Here is an 8,989-nt window from a genome sequence, read left to right as displayed (position 1 = left end):
AAGGCTAAAAGTAATACGATAATACCTGAATGTTGTTTAATTTTGTTTTGGCTAGAGACTAAATAGGTATTATTATTATTATTTTGCTGGGTTCTGAGTCTTTCAATATTCTTAAATTTTTCCTTAGCATTTATTTAAAAGAACCAAAAATAGGTCTAGTCCAAAAAGGGGAGTCATCTCTGATTTTAACAAGTAATTGCTCTGCTTAGGTTTGTCTTTAATAAACCATCACTTCTCCTGAGCAAGTAGAAGAATGATAATTTGCAAGGTTGTATTGTCTCCTTATAAGTACTCAGTGATTTTTCTCTCATAATTCTCTTTGAGCAAATGCCTAACTTTTACATATCTTTTTTAAAAATAACAAATCATTCAGCATTATTATTTTCATGTAACAAATGCTTATGTACTAGGTTCCAAGGATACTGTAGTAAAAAATCAACAAGTTTATCCTCAGACAAGTTGAAAATACTGTAAATGAGAGTTTCCAAGTGAGAAATTCATCAAGCTGAGATTTTGCTTTTGGGGAAAAGATGCAGAGAAGTGAGGAATGAAGACCTAAAGTGAGACTTCTTAAGGAAGTCTGTGACTTGAAAAGACAGGAGACTCTGTGGTCAAGAAGCTGGTGTTTCGGCTTAAAATCATCATCCTTTAGAATGGCTCCTATCCCCTCACCCTATCTTGGAACACTGCTTTTAAGACACAACACACAAAGAGTAACATTCTTTAATTCCAAACAAGAGATGTAGCCTGGATTTTGTGTTAGAAATCCGTAGAACACACAGGTCAAAGAGCAAAATGAGTTTGCTTTATCTTCACAGAAAAAATGAATTTTGTTTGAAATAATCTTTTAAAGATAAGACAGAAATTCAAGCTTGAAATAATTTTTTTTCTGAACTTTAATTTATGTGGTTTTTTATTTGTATAAATTTAAAGGAAATTGCAATTTTCTTACATGAATATGTTTCACAGTAGTGATGCTTTGGCTTTTTGTCTATCGATCACCTGAAATAAATTTTTTTTTAATGAATGAATTTTCTTCACTCCAACACCTTTCTACCATTTAGTGATGAGAGTGAGACTAAGCCTCAAATGCAAGAGACTAAGCCTTTTCACTGACCTGTTTCTCCTACTTTCTAATCAGCAGGTCAATAATGTCCAGAACAGGCGGAGATTGCCCTGAAAGACAAGCACCATCCCTTGCTGTTTAAGTGACTATTCATGCTGGCAGTAATTTTCACCAAGAGACAAAACACTGACTGTAAGGAAAGAAAAGTTCCTTTGCATTGCTATTCCTCTATCATGCCAAAAACAATAGACTGAAAAGTGGTGGGGGGAAGAAAATCTAACAGACAACTAGTATTTGTTTTTTTAAAGAATATTTTTAATGAATTGACCACAATGAATAATTGTTTTTGCATTGGGTGGAAACAACTGAAGATTTGTCCACTGACAGATTGCTATCACATTGAGGATGATGGTGGTGGTGGTAGTGGTGGTAGAGATAGAAACTATTATTTTTGAGTATTTACTATGTGCCAGGCATCTAATCCCATAATAACCTAATGAAATAGACACTATGATTGTCTTCATTATACAATGAGGAAATGAGGCTGGGATGAGTGCTTTGTCCAAGGTCACACAGCTAATAGGCAGGTAGAACTGGAATTTGAATGGGCATTGGTGAACTTCAAAGCTATAGGGAACTTATCCTTGCTAAAATTTGCATTTGTAAATGCCTAGGAAAATATGCGACTTGGTATTAAACCTAATAATAGTAATCTATAAATGCCTTGGATTTTAATAATTCTTTTTTCCTGAATGCTGTACTTTGTTATAGCAGCTGAACTAGGATACCTCCTGTACCTCCAGCAAAGCCCACAATTATGCTGTTGTTATTTTATGCTTCTGGAGAAGAAGTTGCTTAGGTGTTTTGTGCCTGGTTACCTGTGTCATTTTTCTTCGTGCAAGATGCATTTGATGAAAGGAGAGCAATTCAAGGGTAGAGAGAAAAGGCAACTGAAAATCAAAGGAGGGTAAAAGCAAAGAACCGTGAAGGGACTTAGGAAAAATTGAGAGGAATTAGAGGTGAATTGCTGAGAGATACCACTGACTGGTGCCCTAAGGACAGCTGACAATTGTCATAATATTTTTCATGTTCCTAGTACACAATGGAAAACCCACGACATTGCCTTACTTATGAGGCAGCTGAATATTTTTACTCTAAAATGAGTGTTTCAGTCCTCTGTTTAGTATTTTAGTAAGAAAAATGCAATCTCTGCATTCATTTTCAAGTACTCAATTTTCAACCTTTCAGATTTTTTTAGGGTGGGAAGTAATTAAAACTATTATTTTTCCATGTGTTAAATAAAAATTAGAGGAGACCAATGTTTTGGACTAAGCTCTTGTACCAAGTCCCAAATAGAACAGACTAAAAAATCAAAATGAAGTCACTCACACTGAGGTTGCATGTTACCAAACCAAACTAAAATTGTTATCTGACCTTTTGAGAAATCAGGAGGGAAAGAGATAGCAGCCTAATTTCCCAAACAGGCCAGTTTTGATGAGCATGATAATAAAGTCCCTTCTGTTGTCATTCTTACAACAAAGGGTAACCTGAAGTAACCTGATGTCAAACAGTTATTTCTCTATTGTTCTGTTTCTCTGTTCTGCCTTACTTTGAAATTACGCATCGTTTTTTGTGCTTTGTTTCTGTCTTCTTCAACTTTTTTCTGTCTACTCTGACTGGCTCATTGCAACACTCTATTTAATGAAATGAAGTATTACTGGATTCTAGGACTGCAAATAAAGCCAATTAAGAACTTTCAACTTTTAAATTGTAATTTTGTCTTTTGACACACAATATCTAATTTGCAGGAATGGAGAAATATATCATCAAATTTAAGGTAAAAAATATGTCCTGCTTAATTTAGTCTTTCTCGTTAATTATTATTTTCTGAACTTAAAGTATACTGTCTATCAAAATGTGCAAATAAAAAATTTCTACCTTGACACAATCAAAATAAGATATTTTGGTACATAACTAAATTACATGTTTATCTTCAATATACCTTATTCATCACCTCAGAAAGAATTTATTTGGTTTTGGGATACTAAAAACACGCTTCTTTTTAAATGAAATACTGATTCATGCGACATGAATGAGCTTTGATTCCATTGAGATGAAATGTCCAGAACAGGCAAGTCTATGGAAACAGAAAGTAGATGAGTAGTCGCTTAGGGCTAAGAGGTGGAGGGCGAGGGGTTGACAGCTTACGGAAATGGGGTTTCTTTAACGATTCTAAAATTAGAATGTAGGAATGTTTCTGAACTATCTTCTTTTATTTCCATCTAAACTCCAACAAATGTGCACATGGGAGTACATGCCACTTTAAGCATTGACATCCCAAAAATCACATAGTTGCATTCAGAGTTATTCCGCGGTGAGACTTGCTACTGTTTATATCTCATCTTTCACAGAGTTGGAGGGCGTCCAGTGATTTCCAATCCATACAGAGAGTGCAATGTTTTCTGGTATAATTAACAAGTGAGAATGTAAATGACTGATGCTGTGTGTCTAGTTTTAGCTCAACCATGAAACCATCTTTTAAAACCAGGAACTACAACATAAAGAAAGAAATTCTATTTAAATAACAATGCTCCATCTGTAGAAAATCAAAGCCAATTACACGAACCTTTCATTTTCTCCATGCCCTCATTGCTGAGGACCCAGGCAAGTCAAGAGGATAATCCATCTGTTGGACTTTTTTTTTCCTTCTGCTACCAGTTGAGCAATGAATGAATAAATGCATATAAAAGGAGATACATTGAAGATCACATATGTGAAAGAAAATAACATGGTGTCGAGCATATGATGAGCTTGTGATAAATAAATGATACAGTAGTTTCTTAATAAATAGGAGGGGGTTGCTTTCTGCTAAATATTAAGCAGGCTTCAGCTTGAAGCTCTTCACTAATGCATAATTACTACTTCACTATGTGAGAGATTCAGAATATAATTAATGATTTTCAGTATTTAGACCTTTGCTTACTGGGGCAGGGGCGAGAGGACAGAATGCAGGAAGGAGATGATCTTTCCTTTGCTAGGGCCTACGCTTTGTGAGCTTGGGGAAAGAACATTCCGTCTGTTTCCTGGGTATTGGTGTTTTTAACCTTTCACTCTCTGGTCTCCTTTGAGAACCATCAGGATTTAAAAAAATTTTTTCACTCTTCTGCTTTGAGACCCATGAATCAGGATGGTGTAGAGGTAGTGTCCTGAGAGACAAAGGCATTTTCCAACTTAGTAGCCCCAGCCTTCCGGCTGATTTGAGAGAGGAGTTGAGTTCCCAGACACCATGCCAAATTGCTTTGACCTGCAACAGTAATGGCAGACAGAGGGATTAGAGAATTCAGAGAAAACATGAAGCACAGCAAGACATCTCTGCAATTTCATTAAATATCCCCATAGTGGGCACACATCTAACAACACATTCCTTCAGCCAGGAATGGGGAATCACCTTTAGGGGAGTTCTGAGGACAGATGCAAGGTCTGAAGGGTTCCTAAAATCTGGTAGTGGCAGCATTCTATTTTTGTAAGAGATCTCTCTCTGTCATGCCAGTTGGAATGCAGTGGCTTGCTCATAGCTCACTGCAATTTTGAACTTCTGGGCTCAAGCCATGCTCATGCCTCAGTCTCCCCAGTCACTAAGTTTACAGGCATGAACCATAGAGCCATAGAGCCTGGCCAGCAGCATTTGTTTTAAGGTTGCATAGAAAAAAAATGAGCTGGCCTCCTCTGGGTTGAATGCATCATTCATTCATTCATTCAGTCAGTCAGTCATTCATTTATTCACCAATTTCATTCAACTCAATACATAATGAGTGTCAAATATGTTCCAGGGCCTGTACTTGGTGCTGGGCATACTCTCATAAATGAAGATGTTTAAAATTGATAGTGATGCTGAGAAAGGGATGTTAAAAAGGAGGAAAGAAAATATAATAAATTATAGTTGTTTCTAATCTTCTCTCTCTTCACCCCCTAAGAGGAGGTAGCCTAGGTTGTATTGGCTCAGGTTAATAGGGATCATGGTAAAAGTAGAAAAAAACAAATAGAGAACATGGGGAGATTAGTGGGACTACATGAGATAAAAGAAAACTTTACTGGAAGATGAACAAGAAAAGACATGGGAAAGGGAAGCTGTGAGGGAGAGAGGCGAGCTTGCATATGCTGAATTTGCCTGAAACAGATTTTGACGACCCTGAAGATGGACGAATGAGGGCTTTTGTGGCAACTTCTGTAAGTGTGGACTTAGGAAAAGAAAGCTGAGAAGGGAAAAAAAGTACAAACACATTTTGTTTGAATAAGTGACTCACTCTTTTGGAACTTTTTAAATCAAATTTATTTTTGAATTCATAATACATGATTTCAGAAAAAAGTGAAAGTGCATATACCAAAAATGTCTCTTTCCTAATCTGTCACACAGTTCCTCTTTCCTAAGGCTCCAATTGATATATGTTTCTTTATGTCCTTCCAGGGATATTATGCATCTAAAAGCAAATAAAAGTACATACAGGACCAGGCAAGGCGACTCAGGCGTGTAGTCCCAACACTACACACTGCAAGGCCAAGGTGAGAGGGTTACCTGAGCCTAGGAGTTCGAGACCAGCCAAGACAACATAGCAAGACTTTGTCTCTACAAAAAATTTAAAAAAAAAAATAGACAGGCGTGGTGACCCACAACTGTAGTCTCAGCTATTTGGGATGCTGAGGCTGAAGGATCGCCTGAGCCCAGGAGGCTGAGGCTATTGTGAGCTGTGATCATGCCACTGCACTTCAGCCTGAGTGAGATAGTGAGACCCTGACTCAAAAAAAAGTACATACAGTAATATTTTCCTTTTTTTTATGCAAATGGTACCATACTACATAAGGAGAGAAAAATATTGACACTCTTCTGGGATCAGAATTACAGTTTGGGGGGAAAGGCACTGTTTGGTACTAAATATAATCAGATAAAAATCAAAGATTATGTTTTTGTCCTAGATGATTTCCTTGAGGAAAAGGCTCTGAGTCTCTGAGATATGTGTGTGGGTTGTTTTAGCTACTTGGTCTTTTAGTGCCTCTTCTTCGTTGATGTCCTCTGGTGGATAGCACGTCTCCTCCCGCCTGTCCATCTACAAACCTCTTCTGCAGACCTCCTTGTCACCAGTGTTCCAATCCTTCTCCTTTCAAGTTCTTGACCAAACAGCCAAACCATTTGCCACTATCCATGAGTCTGTATAGTCTTAACTTAGGACGTTTTTCTTTCACACAAAGTGGATGACCAGGTGCACCAACGAAAGCTCAGCTTATTGGGAGGATTTCCCTCCCTCGCTGGTCTTCAGAGTCACCTCTGAGTGGGTTTGGAGCACAGCAGCAGTCCATGTTTGGCTTGTACCCACATATTGAGCTGACTCATTTATGAACCAAGCTCTGTCTTTTTCCTTTTCTGCAAACTGTACTCAAGAACTTTGTTCCACAGCCACAGGTGTGAGCTGAGGGAGACGTGCTGGTGACTTGGGAGCTGGGCACCTGCTTGGGAAACTTACTTCTGTCTTGTGGCCCTGCTTGTGCTCAATCTCAAATGTATCACTTCCATCTCAGAATGGAGTGTTGTTGAATGCATCTGATTGCGTGGGTCTGACAGAATCTAGTTCAAGACGAGCTCTTCTGGACACATGGTCACTCCCTGTCTTAGGGTCAAGCATTTCGTCTCTACCAGAACCTAACAGCATACCAGGAGCTGTTTTTCAAATGATGTATAATTACCAACTGCAGATGGCATAAACTCGCTCCAGAGGTCTAAGGATATACATTGGGATTCTTACAGTGGGGCTTGCCATAAAATCCATATTGTGTCTTTTCCTACAGCAGATTCCTCTTCTACCATAAGGTCAACTAGGTCAAATGGCAAAGGAGCAGATCTGTTTGTATTGTAGCCTGGATCTGCTGCAGAACCGTCTCCTACTCTGGGCCTCTCTTGAGGCAGGAAACTTCCTTGTTATTTGGTAAAATAAGTCAGAACTGCATTTCTAAGCATAGAATATAATATCCACGGAACATGGAGATTCTTTCTAGGTGTGGTGGTTTCATGCTGCTGGTGAAAAGTGTGAGGTACATTAATTTGTCTCTCGTTTTTGAGGGGATATCCCATTATGCCTTAGACCATTGACCCTGAATATCTTTGTGATGGGCCCTTGAATCTTTGCTGGATTTTTTCCTCTAATGTCTGGAATATGTGTCTGGCCAAAGCTTCTAACATACTTGACACTTTTTGCTCATTTGGTTCAATCAACATAATGTCATCAGCATCATAGACCAAGGTGATATTCTGCTGAATGGCCAGAGGAGTTAGTTCTCTCTGAGCCATATTTTGACATGGCCCTGTGGCAAGACAATACATTTATACTGTAATCTGTCCTAAGTGAATGTAAAGTTTCTGATCTTTCGAGACAGAAAAGAAGGCATTTGACAGCTCAATGGCCACATACCGTATATCAGAGGTAGTATTAATTTGTATTAACAAAGATACCACGTCTGACATTGCAGGTAAAATTGGAGCAACTATTTGGTTGAGTTTAGATAGTTCACTGCCATGTGATAAGATCCAATTGTTGTAGAAACTGGATTAGAAAATTAAGTAGTGTATCATGTAGACCATCTCTGCATCCTTTAGGTCTCTAAGAATATAATTAATCTCTGCCATTCCTCACTGGGATATGATATAGTTTTTTGCTAGTTTTACTATTGTTGATGGTGTGGAGGGGAAGAGACTTTCACTTTCACTTTCTAATTTTAATAAAATTTTCCCCACAAACCAAGTGACCAATCTAGGGAATTCTGCAATTATTAAGTATGTCTAGTCCAATAATACATGCGTACACACATACATATATACATCTTGTGTTTGCAAGATACAAAAATAAATTAATTATATACAAAATACACATATACAAGTTGAATTTTTACAGACTATAAATGGATAATAAGAAACAAATTATAAAAACATGATTTGCAATAATATCAAAATTATGAATAGTTAGGGATATATCTGCAAAAAGATTTGTAAGACTTATACATTTAAAATAACTGTTCAAATTAAAGAAGAGCTAAATACATTGAGAGGTATACAATGCTTTTGGGTCAGAAAATTCAATATTGTTAAAATCTCATTTCTCTCCAAATTTATATGTGGATTGAATGCAAGCTCTATAAAAATTCCAGCAGGCTTTATTGTAGATATTGAGAAAATTGTTCTCAATTTTATTTGCAAATGCAAAGGACTTAGAATAGTCAAAACAACATTATAAAACTGGGAGCCTTCCCAATGTCAAGACTTATTAATCAAGACAGATAGGCGCACCTAGATAGATAAATATACCAATGGAACAAAATAGAGAATCCAGAAATAGAGCCATGTGTATATGAATAACTTATTTATTGCAAAAAAGGTGAACTTTAGGCCAGGTACGGTGGCTCATGCCTGTAATTCCAGCACTTTGGGAGGCAGAGGTGAGAGGATTGCCTGAATCCAGGGGTTCAAGATCAGCCTTATCTCTACAATAAATCAAAAAATGAGTTGGGCGTGGTGGCAAGTGCCTGTATTTCCAGCTACTTGGAAGGCTGAAGTGAAAGGATCACCTGAGCCCTGCAGGTTGAAGCTGTGGTGGCTATGAGCATGCCACTACACTCCAGCCTGGGTGACAGAGCGAGACTCCGACTCAAAAAAAAAAAAAAAAAAGATAGGCCAGGTGTGGTGGCTCAAGCCTGTAATCCCAGCACTTTGAGCGGCTGAGGTGATGGGATTGCCCGAGCCTATGGGTTTGAGAACAGTCAACCCTGTAGTGGTCATGAGTGTGCCACTGCACTCCAGCCTGAGTGACAGAGTGAGACTCCAACTCAAAAAAAAGATGAACTTTGACCCATTTTTTTTTTTTGAGTTGGAGTCCCATTCTG

The sequence above is a fragment of the Carlito syrichta genome, unplaced genomic scaffold (genome assembly GCF_000164805.1).
Source record: "Carlito syrichta isolate Samal-C Ts95f unplaced genomic scaffold, Tarsius_syrichta-2.0.1 Scaffold249669, whole genome shotgun sequence".
Classification (NCBI taxonomy): Eukaryota; Metazoa; Chordata; class Mammalia; order Primates; family Tarsiidae; genus Carlito; species Carlito syrichta.
This window is presented reverse-complemented; position numbering follows the sequence as displayed.